Source organism: Kogia breviceps, chromosome 6, assembly GCF_026419965.1.
Source record: "Kogia breviceps isolate mKogBre1 chromosome 6, mKogBre1 haplotype 1, whole genome shotgun sequence".
Lineage (NCBI taxonomy): Eukaryota > Metazoa > Chordata > Mammalia > Artiodactyla > Physeteridae > Kogia > Kogia breviceps.
The window spans coordinates 46,023,010-46,037,907 of record NC_081315.1 but is presented as its reverse complement, the minus strand read 5'-3'; the positions used below and the strand labels follow the sequence as shown (position 1 = coordinate 46,037,907).

The window sequence follows — 14,898 nt, the reverse complement described above, 5'->3', positions numbered from 1 at the left end:
AGAAAAAAAGTAAACCCAAACTGAAGGACATTCTACAAAACATCTAACCAGTACACCTCAAAACTGTCAATGTAATGAAAGACAAGGAAAAAAATGAGGAACTGTCACAGATTGAAGGAGGGTAAAGAGACATGAAGACTAAAAGCACTGTGGTCTCCTGACTTGAATCCTGGAACAGAAAAAAAGACAGTGGAAGCACTGGGCAAATCTAAATAGTCTGTAGTTTAATTTACAGTATTTGTTGAACCAATCTTAATTTCTTAGTTTTGGTCATTGTTCCATGGCTACATGAGATGTTAACATCTGGGGAGACTGGGTAGAGAGTATACCAGAATTATCTGTACTATCTCTGCAATTCTTCTGTAAGCCTAAAATTATCAACATAAAAAGTTTTAAAATTTTTTAGCTTCATCTAAACTCAGTAATTTGAAATAAATGGGTCTCAATCCCAGGTAACTGAAGCCCAAAATAAAAGCAAATCAGCTGTATCCAGTTATTACTATTCACCCATGCAACCTGAATGTCCAAGTTTTCCAAACTAAAATCTCTCATAGTACGCCTATGATTCATAAAGAGTGAGTAAATGTCTATTTTTACACCTTCAGGAACACAATGCTGTATTTAAATTAGATTCTGTAAGAAAGATAAATTGAACTTAAATCATGTTTGTTTATACTCCTTTTTCCAAATTGTAAATTCACTGCTAAGTCGAGAACTGTCTGTAACCAGACAAGAATTTTAGCTCGTTATTATAAGAACTTACATGGCTATGATACCAGTGTTGGAATCTCCTGGACTAAAATGGTATAGGTGGATTCAAGACAATGTCATAGGCACAGAAAACAGTGACTTTTAGAAACGTCTCATGCCAAAGATGATGAATACTTGTAATATAGCACTTTATTTTTTAGGATACTCTGAAATGCTTTATATCTTAAAATGTTTAAAATCAATATCTCTTTTTACTTTAGAGCTGGTTTACAAAACATCCTTTAGAGGCTAAAAAACAACAAATGTAAATCCAATTTACCTAAGTATATTAAAACTTTAATAGAAGTAGAGAAGGTCCACCTAATATCTTAGGAACAGAAATTCATAGCTACATAATGGATTGCTTTGAAGTTTGTTCAAAGATTAGTAAATTAAAATTACAGAAAACATTTTAATAGGCTTAAATAAATTTATTTATATTAAAATCAATTATTTATCTTAAACACATACCTCAAACATAACACACAGTAGGAACTCAATGATCAGTATTTCTTTAATTCATATATGAAATAAATGAAAGATTGCTTCACTAGACCAAAAGAAAATATAAATATTACAACCATCTTTACTTAATCCCATTTTGTTTTCTAAAATAGTAAAATTAAGTCAAGGATTAGGAGAGTAGAAGTGTAAGAAAAATAGTTTGGCACGATGTTTTCATAGTGTTAACCTGTATTTGCTTAAAATTATAGAAGAAAAGCACTATTAATAACACTGGAATAATCATTATCAGAAAAAAAACTTTAAAAATTTCTTTACCTCTCTGAGATTTTCTTGGCTTCTTTGCTTAGGCTGAATGAACAACAATGTTTTCAGCTTTCCAAATTCTTTGCTCTGTAAAACAAAGTGTATTTACATTGAATGCATCCCACTTGTCCCCAAGGATACAACTTCTTCTAAAAATTTGGAAAGCATTTATAGCCTGGGTAACATAGAGTGTTATATTTATGTAATAGTGACTTCTAACTTTGCACTTAAACTTTGTTGAAATAACTTTAAGAAACAGATTTACTTAAAACAACTAAAGTACCAAGCATGGAATTCACTGGTCATGTTATAGATAGACAAGTTTGATTCTAACTAACAGGACCATTATAGCAAATTGAGAGTTGTTTGCTTGTTACAAGTCACCCCATGAATGTAACTTACTCTCATGTCAGCTCAGTTGAATAGAGATCACATTCACCAGACTCCATGAACCTACACAAAAGTATCAAGAGTAACTGTTTCCTTTTTATCTAGGGAATTCAGTTTCAAAACAGTGTTACTGACTGAGGGCTACACTCTAAGGTGAAATATGAGGTGAAATACAACTCAGTTTAGTTAAGTTTATTTATCCCAATGCAGCGTCCTTCCTTAACTTTTTATTCCAGGTCTTAGGCATAAACATGAAAAAGCATGACCTCCAGCCAAATCTTGATATCAATTTACTCTTCATATCCCATAGCCAATGATGAGAAACTGAATATAGATCTAAGATACTCCTAGATGTATTCTGATAGCTTGATTGTTCTTATTAATAGTAATAATAACAATTTATTGAGCATTTATTATGTATCAGGCACTGTTTCAAGTACTTTACATCCATTAACTCATAAAAGCAGTTTATATTTTTTGAATTCCTATATAAGGAAGAAACTGGCTGTTTAACATGCCTGTCAATGACACAGGGAATATGCTGACTTAATTCTTCTGGTTTGTAGTAGCTATTTTTAAAATGGAATGAATGATAACACTACCACAGTCTACCCAAGCAATATAGCAGAGATGATGCAACACATAATCCTTAAATCAAGGAACTGTGCTTCACTACATCTCCTGCCTACACTGGAAACTACACACTCCTATCATGGCTGGCACTGTTCTAATGGGATCTAGTAATATTATTCATCTGTGCTCATGAAAAGTGAATTTTTACCCATAATCTACTCATACAAATGCCAGCAACAAGAAGAAATTACTGATAGGATTAACATAAACAATTTAATTGTGCCAAATTAAAAAAAGAAAACAGAGGCAAGTGAGTTGTTTCATTTGATGTCAATATAGTCCCCAAATATATATAAGAATTTAACTCTATTAAGCATAGTAAACTGTAATTTGGGGAATTAACTTTTACTCTGTGATAGATAGAATACATACAAGTTCAAATTATTTTTAATACTGAATATATTAAAATTTAAAACTGGCCTACAAAACACATATCATTATGAAAAGATCTAATATATTCACATACATATAAAGAATGGAGGGAAATATACCAGAATGTCATAATTGATGATCTGTCACCCTGGGTATAGAATTTTTAGTCATTTTTATTTTCTTCTTCATCTTTTTAAAACCCAAATTTCCTACACTTAACCTGTATTACTTTTATTTCAAATTTTAAAAAATAGCTCAAGTTTTTTCTTATTATGAAAATAATATATTTACACTTAAAACCGAAAATCTATTGAAATCCTACCAACCATAGTTATATTTTGATGCATTCTAGAGCTCTGTGTCTCTGTTTCTGTGTGTGTACATGAATATATATTCACATATATACATATCTGCACACTAAAGAAACATACATAATTTTATAAAAACAAAATTATACTATTGTTTTTTGGCTTGATTTTTTTTTCTTCAGTGATATACTATTTACTTCTTTCCACATGTACACAGTTACTTTTAATAGCTGCATTGTACTCCATTATATAATTTATCAATTACCCCTCAGAACCCAGTTTAGACATCACTTAAGAAGCTTTCACTTCCTCCCAAGTCTGGATTCAGCTCCCCTCAGATGCATTTCAACCACAATCTATCTGTCAACACTGTACTCAATGAATGTCTAGTTGACTGTCTTCTTTCCTAAACCATAAAGGACCATCTATGTCTGAGTAAATATTGTAGCCCCATACCTACTATAGTGCCCAATAAATAGCTGTTGAAATATAAGTTGTTTCCTTTTTTTAAATAAAAATACAATAATAGAATCAACATTCCTGCACACATAAATCTGTGCACTTATCCAATTATTCCCATGGCATAAATTTCTAAAACTGGAGTTGCAGAGACAGAGGTATGCACATTTTGAATTGTAATAAATATTGCCAAATTGCCCTCCAAAATCCGTGTAGAAATTTACATTCCCACCATCAATGGATAAAAGTGCCCATTTCTTTGTATCTTTTAAATACTGAGTACTGTCACCCTTTTTTAAACCTTCAGAGTGATATCATTATCATTCATCGCTTTTACAATTAGAAAAAAAATTAAGACATTACAGGTTTTGCTATTCTTAAAACTAGAAAGCTATTAATTAGGATGTAGTTAAAAAATACTAAGCAAGTTATATTTAGGATAATTGCTCATGCTGAATAAAAGTTCATTAGCCAAATGGTTCTTTATGTTCAAGTAAAACAGTGCCCATCCTTCTCCTCAACTCTTTTCAAGGCACCTGAAGGAGAGACGATCTAAATATACAGAAAATAATGTATATGATAAGTACTTACTTGATAGAGAAAACGTGCAGGAAAACCAGCTAACGTGGAGATGAACTGACTGGAGTAGAACATACATGGTTTAACATGCAAGTTAGGATGTGGGGAAAAACTCTAAGGTATGGATTCAAAAAACAAGATGAAATTGTAAACTTACTGTGGAGGTGTATATGTTGCTCTGACAAATGAAGCTGAAAGATGCTGTCTTGCTGTTCTAGATTTGCATTTCCAAAAGTTTATTGTCACTGTCCACAGAATACCTACCAGTACCCCAAACTCAGTGTGTCCAAAAGAAAATGCATATTCTTCCTCTCTTCCCCGCAGAACACTTAGTTAATTTTGGATCCAGGCCATGATGTTATATCTAGACTTATAATGTGCAGTACGTAAATATGGCTCATACAAACTGAGATGTGCTGTAAGTACTCACTGGACTTCAAAGACTTAGTATAAAACAGGATGTAAAATATCTCATTATAATTTTTATATAGATTATTTGTTGAAATGATTGTATTTGGGAAATACTGAGTTGAAAATATATCATTAAAAAATAATTTCACCTGTTGGTCCCCTTCCCCTTTTTAAAAAAATGTGGCCACTGGAAATTTAAAATTACATGTGTGGCTCACATTATTATATTTCTATTGGACAGCAGTGACCTACACCATTGAGATCTAGACCACTGAGATCAAGGGCTAGATTATGAAGCTAACCATCCATTGTTTTGCTCTAAGAATTCCAGAAAGGAGCAAAGAAATGAGAGGAGAAAGGAGCTAGCTGTGAACTGGGTTTGGTTGGAACTTTGTGGAGTCAAAGAAGGGGATTTCCAGGCATGGGAGAAAGGACCATAAAGCAAAGATGAGAAAACTAGGTTTTAAATGTCAGATTTTCTAGAACTATGGCTCTCACTGTGCTATGTCTCTGCTGCTTCTTCCAGAGCCTTCAGCAGTGCCTCAGAACACTCTAATCATTTCTGAGCTGGACTACGAGGTAGCAAGCTTGAGCCAAAGGGTTAAAATGGGAAAGTATGTCTCCTGTATCCAGGAGCTGCCAATAAGAGAACCAAGAGGACAATGAACTGGAAGGGCAGAAATCAGCTGTCCAACTCCCCTCGCCTCCCATGCCCCGCCACCCAGGATATTCCTTTTCCAGTGTCAGCCTGGGAGTTCTGAGTCTCGATGGAGAGTTTTGTTTGTATGTTTTTATTTTGGTTGTGCATTTCAAAGATGGCATCACTCCCTCACAGAGCCTCCTTTAACCTGTAACAAAACCTCAGGCTGTCCCAATCCCAAAGTTTGCCTGAACCTCATCAGAATTTGCCACACGCTAAAGAATCTCTGCCTTGAATGCCAATGTTGTCATCAGCGTACAACTTTGTATCCATCTGCTTTCCAATAAGCAGATGGCAGCCTGGCCCCAGTTACTTCAACTTCACTCATGTTCTTACCCCATGGAAATCCCCATATGTCTTGTACTCAGGCATGCCCAACTACTGAACACCTGAAGCTCAGGACCTTGTTCAAACTTATGTTACTAAAACAAAAAGCAGTGGTTGCCTGGAGCCAGAAAGGGGCTGAAGAAACTTTGAGGAGTGATGCATATTTTCACTATTTTGAATGTGGTGATGGTTTATTGGTATACATATATATTATCAAAATATGCACCTTCATTATATCAATTATACCTCCATAAAGCTGTTAAAAACAGTATTAACAGGTTTCCTTCTCATAATCAGTTTCATCAATCAAGAAATTAATGATGCAAGAAACATTTAACAAGGACCTAGAAGAACTAAAGAGCAAACAAAAAATGATGAACAACACAATAAATGAAATTTAAAATATTCTAGATGGGATCAATAGCAGAATAACCGAGGCAGAAGAATGGATAAGTGGCCTAGAAGATAAAATAGTGGAAATAACTACTGCAGAGCAGAATAAAGAAAAAATAATGAAAAGAACTAAGGACAGTCTCAGAGATCTCTGGGACAACATTAAATGCACCAACATTCGAATTATAGGGGTCCCAGAAGAAGAGAAAAAGACAGGGACTGAGAAAATATTTAAAGAGATTATAGTTGAAAACTTCCCTAATATGGGAAAGGAAATAGTTACTCAAGTCCAGGAAGCACAGAGAGTCCCATACAGGATAAATCCAAGGAGAAACATTCAAAGACACATATTAATCAAACTATCAAAAATTAAATACAAAGGAAACATATTAAAAGCAGCAAGGGGGAAAACAACAAATAATACACAAGGGAATCCCCATAAGGTTAACAGCTGATCTTTCAGCAGAAACTCTGCAAGCCAGAAGGGAGTGGCAGGACATATTTAAAGTGGTGAAGGAGAAAAACCTACAACCAAGATTACTCTACCCAGCAAGGACCTCATTCAGATTTGATGGAGAAATTAAAACCTTTACAGACAAGCAAAAGCTGAGAGAGTTCAGCGCCACCAAACCAGCTTTAAAACAAATTCTAAAGGAACTTCTCTAGGCAAGAAACACAAGAAAAGGAAAAGACCTACAAGAACAAACCCAAAACAATTAAGTAAATGGGAATAGGAACATACATATTGATAATTACCTTAAATGTAAATGGATTAAATGCTCCCACCAAAAGACACAGACTGGCTGAATGGATACAAAAACAAGACCCATATATATGCTGCCTACAAGAGACCCACTTCAGACCTAGGGACACATACAGACTGAAAGTGAGGGGATGGAAAAAGATATTCCATGTAATGGAAATCAGAAGAAAGCTGGAGTAGCAATTCTCATATCAGACAAAATAGACTTTAAAATAAAGACTATTACAAGAGACAAAGAAGGACACTACATAATGATCAAGGGATCGATCCATGAAGAAGATATAACAATTGTAAATGTTTATGCACCCAACATAGGATCACCTCAATACATAAGGCAAATACTAACAGCCATAAAAGGGGAAATCAACAGTAGCACAATCATAGTAGGGGACTTTAACACCCCACTTTCACCAATGGACAGATCATCCAAAATGAAAATAAATAAGGAAACACAAGTTTTAAATGATACATTAAACAAGATGGACTTAATTGATATTTATAGGACATTCCATCCAAAAACAACAGAATACACATTTTTCTCAAGTGCTCATGGAACATTCTCCAGGATAGATCATATCCTGGGTCACAAATCAGGCCTTGGTAAATTTAAGAAAATTGAAATCATATCAAGTATCTTTTCCAACCACAACACTATGAGACTAGACATCAATTACAGGAAAAGATCTGTAAAAAATATAAATACACGGAGGCTAAACAATACACTACTTAATAACGAAGTGATCACTGAAGAAATCAAAAAGGAAATTAAAAAATACCTAGAAACAAATGACAATGGAGACACAACGACCCAAAACCTATGGGATGCAGCAAAAGCAGTTCTAAGAGGGAAGTTTATAGCAATACAATCCTACCTTAAGAAACAGGAAACATCTCGAATAAACAACCTAACCTTGTACCTAAAGCAATTAGAGAAAGAAGAACAACAACAACAAAAAAAAACCCAAAGTTAGCAGAAGGAAAGAAATCACAGAGATCAGATCAGAAATAAATGAAAAAGAAATGAAGGAAATGATAGCAAAGATCAATAAAACTAAAAGCTGGTTCTTTGAGAAGATAAACAAAATTGATAAACCATTAGCCAGACTCATCAAGAAAAAAAGGGAGAAGACTCAAATCAATAGAATTAGAAAGGAAAAAGGAGACGTAACAACTGACTCTGCAGAAAAACAAACGATTATGAGAGATTACTACAAGCAACTCTATGCCAATAAAATGGACAACCTGGAAGAAATGGACAAATTCTTAGAAATGCACCACCTGCTGAGACTGAACCAGGAAGATATAGAAAATATGAACAGACCAAACACAAGCACTGAAATTGAAACTGTGATTAAAAATCTTCCAACAAACAAAAGCCCAGGACCAGATGGCTTCACAGGTGTATTCCATCAAACATTTAGAGACGAGTTAACACCTATCCTTCTCAAACTCTTCCAAAAGATAGCAGAGAGGGAACACTCCCAAACTCATTCTATGAGGACACCATCACCCTGATACCAAAACCAGACAAAGACGTCACAAAGAAAGAAAACTACTGGCCAATATCACTGATGAACATAGATGCAAAAATCCTCAAAAAAATACTAGCAAACAGAATCCAACAGCACATTAAAAGGATCATACACTATGATCAAGTGGGGTTTATTCCAGGAATGCAAGGATTCTTCAATATACGCAAATCAATCAACGTGATACACCATATCAACAAACTGAAGGAGAAGAACCATATGATCATCTCAATAGATGCAGAGAAAGCTTTTGACAAAATTCAACACCAATTTATGATAAAAACCCTGCAGAAAGTAGGCATAGAGAGAACTTTCCTCAACATAATAAAGGCCATATATGACAAACCCACAGCCAACATTGTCCTCAATGGTGAAAAACTGAAACCATTTCCACTAAGATCAGGAACAAGACAAGGTTGCCCACTCTCACCACTCTTATTCAACATAGTTTTGGAAGTTCCAGCCACAGAAATCAGAGAAGAAAAAGAAATAAAAGGAATCCAAATCAGAAAAGAAGAAGTAAAGCTGTCACTGTTTGCAGATGACATGATACTATACATAGAGAATCCTAAAGATGCTACCAGAAAACTACTAGAGTTAATCAATGAATTTGGTAAAGTAGCAGGATACAAAATTAATGCACAGAAATCTCTGGCATTCTTATACACTAATGATGAAAAATCTGAGAGTGAAATTAAGAAAACACTCCCATTTACCAATGCAAAAAAAGAATAAAATACCTAGGAATAAACCTACCTAAGGAGACAAAAGACCTGTATGCAGAAAACCTTAAGACACTGATGAGAGAAATTAAAGAGGATACAAACAAATGGAGAGATATACCATGTTCTTGGATTAGAAGAATCAACATTGTGAAAATGACTCTACTACCCAAAGCAATCTACAGATTCAATGCAATCCCCATCAAACTACCACTGGCATTTTTTACAGAACTAGAACAAAAAATTTCACAATTTGTATGGAAACACAAAAGACCCCGAATAGCCAAAGCAGTCTTGAGAACAAAAAATGGAGCTGGAGGAATCAGGCTCCCTGACTTCAGACTATACTACAAGGCTACAGTAATCAAGACAGTATGGTACTGGCACAAAAACAGATATATAGACCAATGGAACAGGGTAGAAAGCCCAGAGATAAACCCACGCACATATGGTCACCTTATCTTTAATAAAGGAGGCAGGAATGTAGAGTGGAGAAAGGACAGCCTCTTCAATAAGTGGTGCTGGGAAAACTGGACAGGCACATGTAAAAGTATGAGATTAGAACACTCCCTAACACCATACACAAAAATAAACTCAAAATGGATTAAAGACCTAAATGTAAGGCTAGACACTATCAAATTCTTAGAGGAAAACATAGGCAGAACACTCTATGACATACATCACAGCAAGATCCTTTTGACCCACCTCCTAGAGAAATGGAAATAAAAACAAAAATAAACAAATTGGACCTAATGAAACTTCAAAGCTTTTGCATAGCAAAGGATACCATAAACAAGACCAAAAGACAACCCTCAGAATGGGAGAAAATAGTTGCAAATGAAGCAACTGACATAGGATTAATCTGCAAAATTTACAAGCAGCTCATGCAGCTCAATATCAAAAAAACAAACAACCCAATCCAAAAATGGGCAGAAGACCTAAACAGACATTTCTCCAGAGAAGATATACAGATTGCCAACAAACACATGAAAGAATGCTCAACATCATTAATCATTAGAGAAATGCAAATCAAAGCTACAATGAGATATCATCTCACACCGATCAGAATGGCCCTCATCAAAGAATCTACGAACAATACATGCTGGAGAGGGTGTGGAGAAAAGGGAACACTCTTGCACTGTTGGTGGGAATGTAAATTGATACAGCCACTCTGGAGAACGGTATGGAGGTTCCTTAAAAAACTACAAACAGAACTACCATACGAGCCAGCAATCCCACTACTGGGCATATACCCTGAGAAAACCATAATTCAAAAAGACACATGGGGCTTCCCTGGTGGCACAGTGGTTGAGAGTCCACCTGCCGATGCAGGGGACACGGGTTCGTGCCCCGGTCCGGGAAGATCCCACATGCCGCGGAGTGGCTGGGTCCGTGAGCCATGGCCGCTGAGCCTGTGCGTCTGGAGCCTGTGCTCCACAATGGGAGAGGCTGCAACAGTGAGAGGCCTGCATACCACAAAAAAAAAAAAAGACACATGCACCCCAATATTCATTGAAGCTCTATTTACAATAGCCAGGACATGGAAGCAACCTAAGTGTCCACTGACAGATGAATGGATAAAGAAGATGTGGCACATATATACAATGGAATATTACTCAGCCATAAAAAGAAACGAAATTGAGTTATTTGTAGTGAGGTGGATGGCCCTGGAGTCTGTCATACAGAGTGAAGTAAGTCAGAAGGAGAAAAACAAATACCGTATGCTAACACATATATATGGAATCTAAGAAAAAAAAATGTCATGGAGAGCCTAGGGTAGGATGGGAATAAAACACAGACCTACTAGAGCATGAACTTGAGGATATGGGGAGGGGGAAGGGTAAGCTGTGACGAAGTGAGAGAGTGGCATGGACATATATACACTACCAAACGTAAGGTGGATAGCTAGTGGGAAGCAGCCGCATGGCACAGGGAGATCAGCTAGAGGGGTGGGATAGGGAGGGTGGGAGGGAGGGAGACGCAAGAGGGAAGAGATATGGGAACATATGTATATGTATAACTGATTCACTTTGTTGTAAAGCAGAAATTAACACACCATTGTAAAGCAATTATACTCCAATAAAGATGTTAAAAAATCACAAAATATATGACTAGCAAAACACTAAACTTTGGAGATTTTCCATAGATTAAGAAAAGTACTCAACCTCATTGTTTTTCTTTTAGTTTCCAAGCTGGGTATTTATTTACTCCTAATATATTTGAAAAAGTGGAAAAAAAAGAAATTAATGAATAATTACTTATCTATCACCTACTCTGGCTATCTCCATCCCTGGTAGAAATAGTGTTTTCTTGGCCAAACGGCATCTAAAAGAAGCCATTCTATTATTTCCTTTATGCAAATAAAGTAGTATTTTAGCAGCATAGCTTCCTTAATGTATTTCATTGTGTTAACCAAAGGAAAAACTCATCTGAAATATATTCGAAACTAGTGGGTTGTCTTTCCACAGAATTAACTCTAGGGAATTAAAAATAAAATTCTGAAAACTTCACAATAGAGTACAGGCATACCTCATTTTATTGTGCATCGCAGACACTGCATTTTGTTTTGCTTTTATAAATTGAAGGCTTGTGGCAACCCTGCATTGAGCAAGTCTATCAGCAAAAAGATCACGACTTACTGAAGCCTCAGATGATGGTTAGCATTTTTTAGCAATAAAGTACTTTTAAATTAAGGTATGTACATTTTTTAGATATAACGTTATTGCACACTTAACAGACAACAGTATAGTGTAAACATAACTCTTACATGCACTGGGAAATTTTTAAAAATTCATGTGAATCACTTCATTGTGACATTCGATTTATTGCGGTGGTTTAGAACCGAACCTGAGGTATGCCTGTAGAGCACAGTAACTGTCTTAGGTTGGGTTTCACAGAAGCCTGAGGTGGGGATTCTTGTGCTAGTGATCTGAGGTTCTTAGGTGAAAACTATAAGGAAATGGGGCGTGCAAGACAGGAAAAGGGAAGAAGCAAAGCAAAGATGTGGGTGTCACTGTAGTCCACCCCAGCCTGATCCCACAAGCAGCTGTGGAGCAGGAAAGACACTGCCAACCGGTTCCCTCTGGAGCAGGAAGGAGTCCTCCTAGCAATCATCCTTTAGCTACAGACCACACCTGAAAGCGTTGGGGTATAACCACCTGGGCATGTCGTGGAAAGGCAGCTTCCATCAGCGAGGGCAGTTCTTGAGAGAAGGTACAACTGTGAGCTGTTGGCAGCCTATACTCATAGCAGCTGGAGAATGAGGGCACCTACCCACCTGAAAAACACAGTGTTTCCGTTTCCTCGTCTATAAAATGGGACTAACGACATCAGCTACTTCATATGCTTAGAATCACACATAGCACATGCTCAATAAATATGTTATTGCTGCTGTTGTGTCTTCAGAGATGTCCACGCTGGGAGTCTCACTGCCCAGGTGTAATCCAAATGCCCTATACAGCTGCACACCCAGGAGAGATTTTTGCCCCAACATTACTTAATTAAGGGCAATCTAAAGATTTCACATTTAGGTGACTGCCTAGATAAACATATCCATTTTATCTGACATTTTCCCCAAGTTCAAAATCAAGCAAGGATAACCTTTTCTGTTTCTCTTTAAAGAGTAATGGTGCTATCTCAATATCAGCTGCTTTTTTTCTTGAAATAATTTATGTCTTTATTCATTTATTTTTGGCTGCATTGGGTCTTCATTGCTGGGCGCATGCGGGCTTTCTCTAGTTGTGGTGAGCGGGGGCTACTCTTCGTTGCAGTGCGCGGGCTTCTCATTGCAGTGGCTTCTCTTGCTGCGGAGCACGGGCTCTAGGTACGCGGGCTTCAGTAGTTGTGGCACATGGGCTCAGTAGTTGTGGCTCACTGGCTCTAGAGAGCAGGCTCAGTAGTTGTGGTGCACGGGCTTAGTTGCTCCGCGGCACGTGGGATCTTCCCAGACCAGGGCTCCAACCGGTGTCCCCTGCATTGGCAGGCAGATTCTTAACCACTGTGCCACCAGGGAAGTCCCACATCAGCTGCTTTTTACTTCTGTGGGAGATCCTCAATAAATGGTCTTCATTTAGAGTGTGACAGGAAAAACAAAACCCCTCTCTCACCTATGCTGTGTGACCCCAATCATGAAACTAGTCTTCCTCAAGCAGCAGAGTTCCCACAGGTACACCTCATACTTGGAGCAACACTTGAAGTCCCAGGGGCTAATTCTCTGGTTCTTGCATTCTCCAGAAGCAAATACATAGAAAATTTAAACTCTTCCTCTGGTTCTCTCTCCTAGTTTTGGAAACCAAATTGACATCTCTTATTTACTCACATCCGACTAAAGAAAATGGGATGGGTCAGTGGCGACTAGACTCGATTTCCAGGAGAGGGAAGGAATGCCAGCGAATTCGAGGAGGGGGCGGGCCTCGCTGAGGTGGCTGGCTCGCCTCGGCTCGGCGGCTTTTGGGAATGAGCTCACCAAGGGAAGCCCTCGCGGGAGATGCGGCCCTGGCCGCTGCGGGCAGGCCCCTGGGCGGCTGTTACCTTTTCTTGCACTGGGTCAATCCGCAGACATGCGCCAGGATCCCGGCCGTCCGCAGGAAACTTCCCCTAGCCCCCGCCGGGCGCAGTCGGGAGGAGTCGGCGGGTCTCGGAAGCCCGGCCACGGCCACGCGAGAGCCTTCGGCCTCCCCTTCCCCTGGACGTCGTGGGCTCCGCTCCCTACAGGGAGGCGGCGAGGGGCGGGGTCCGGGGAGGACACGCAAACCTTCCGCTGCGGCAGGAACGGAAATAGGTGCGTGGAGGTGGGGAAAAGTGAGCTTTTATTTTTATATTGAAGCTAATGAGGCTAAGCTGTGGAAGTAAATGTAACATATGCATGCGTTCTTAGAATAATACATGACTTTAAAATAAATTTAGCGAAGGGGAGGGAGACCCTCGGAGTAGCAATCTGCAGGGAGGCGCCTTCGGGGGCAAAGTTGAGAAACGCTGTCACCTATCCGGATGCTTCTTTCTGCAAACGAGTTCTTGCCTCTCGATGCGCGCCCTGAGCCCGGATCCAGGAGACGCCCTGGCCCGCGCTGGCTGTGGAGCTTCCCCGCGGCGAGCCCCTCTGCGAAGAGGACCGCAAATCCACCTTCCCGACCCCCCGGTCAAACTCGTTTACTGAAACGTCGTGAGACCTGCTGCATCTGGGCCTTCTTGGCAAAAACTGTAAGGACGGGCTTTAAACAGCCACAAGCAGAACTTGAGGGAGCTTGGGCAGTGAAAGCCAAGAGACTGGCTGTAGCGTAGATGGTACGGATGGCTTAAAGGGCCCTAGGAGGTCTCTTACTAGGCCGATTTATGTGATTGCCCGTTTGGGTGGGGCAATTTAACAGCAGAATAGCCCCGTTTGCTTTAAGTTTCCTGGGAAACGATGTTAAATACACTTTGGTTGTTTTCAAGTACTTACAATTTCGTCAAACACCTGCAAATTCGTCAGATACCTACTATGTAACAGGTTCCTTCCATTACAAAGGCCTCAAAACGGAATTATGCCAGTAATATATGGAATCTCTCTACAGCAATGTTCAGTTGGGAGAAAATGCAAATGTAGAAGAAGGTTGCCTTTTTATGTTTTCTTGGAGAGAAAAAAATAACAAGTTTACATTGTCTTTTCAGAGACCCTCAAGAGTGGAGGGTCCTAGGAGAGAAACAGTGCATTGGAATTAACCTACAGTTCTCCTTCTGTGTCTTTCTTCTGTGCTTCTCCTTTGCTACTCACACGAAACACTTCACCTCTGGTCACCAAGTATATGGAGGTTTT

At 38.4% G+C, this 14,898-nt stretch overlaps 1 long non-coding RNA gene across 1 annotated transcript in view; it reads right to left on the bottom strand.

Annotated features, from left to right (window-relative positions):
• LOC136794359 (uncharacterized) overlaps positions 1-13,803 on the bottom strand; it is a 103,254-nt gene extending 89,451 nt beyond the window's left edge. Inside the window, exons 1-2 of the long non-coding RNA XR_010841017.1 lie at positions 13,635-13,803; positions 1,531-1,605 (exon numbers count right to left, since the gene is read on the bottom strand). This is a non-coding gene — a long non-coding RNA (uncharacterized lncRNA). The remainder of the gene's footprint in view (positions 1-1,530; positions 1,606-13,634) is intronic.
• Between the last annotated feature and the right edge of the window lie 1,095 nt (positions 13,804-14,898).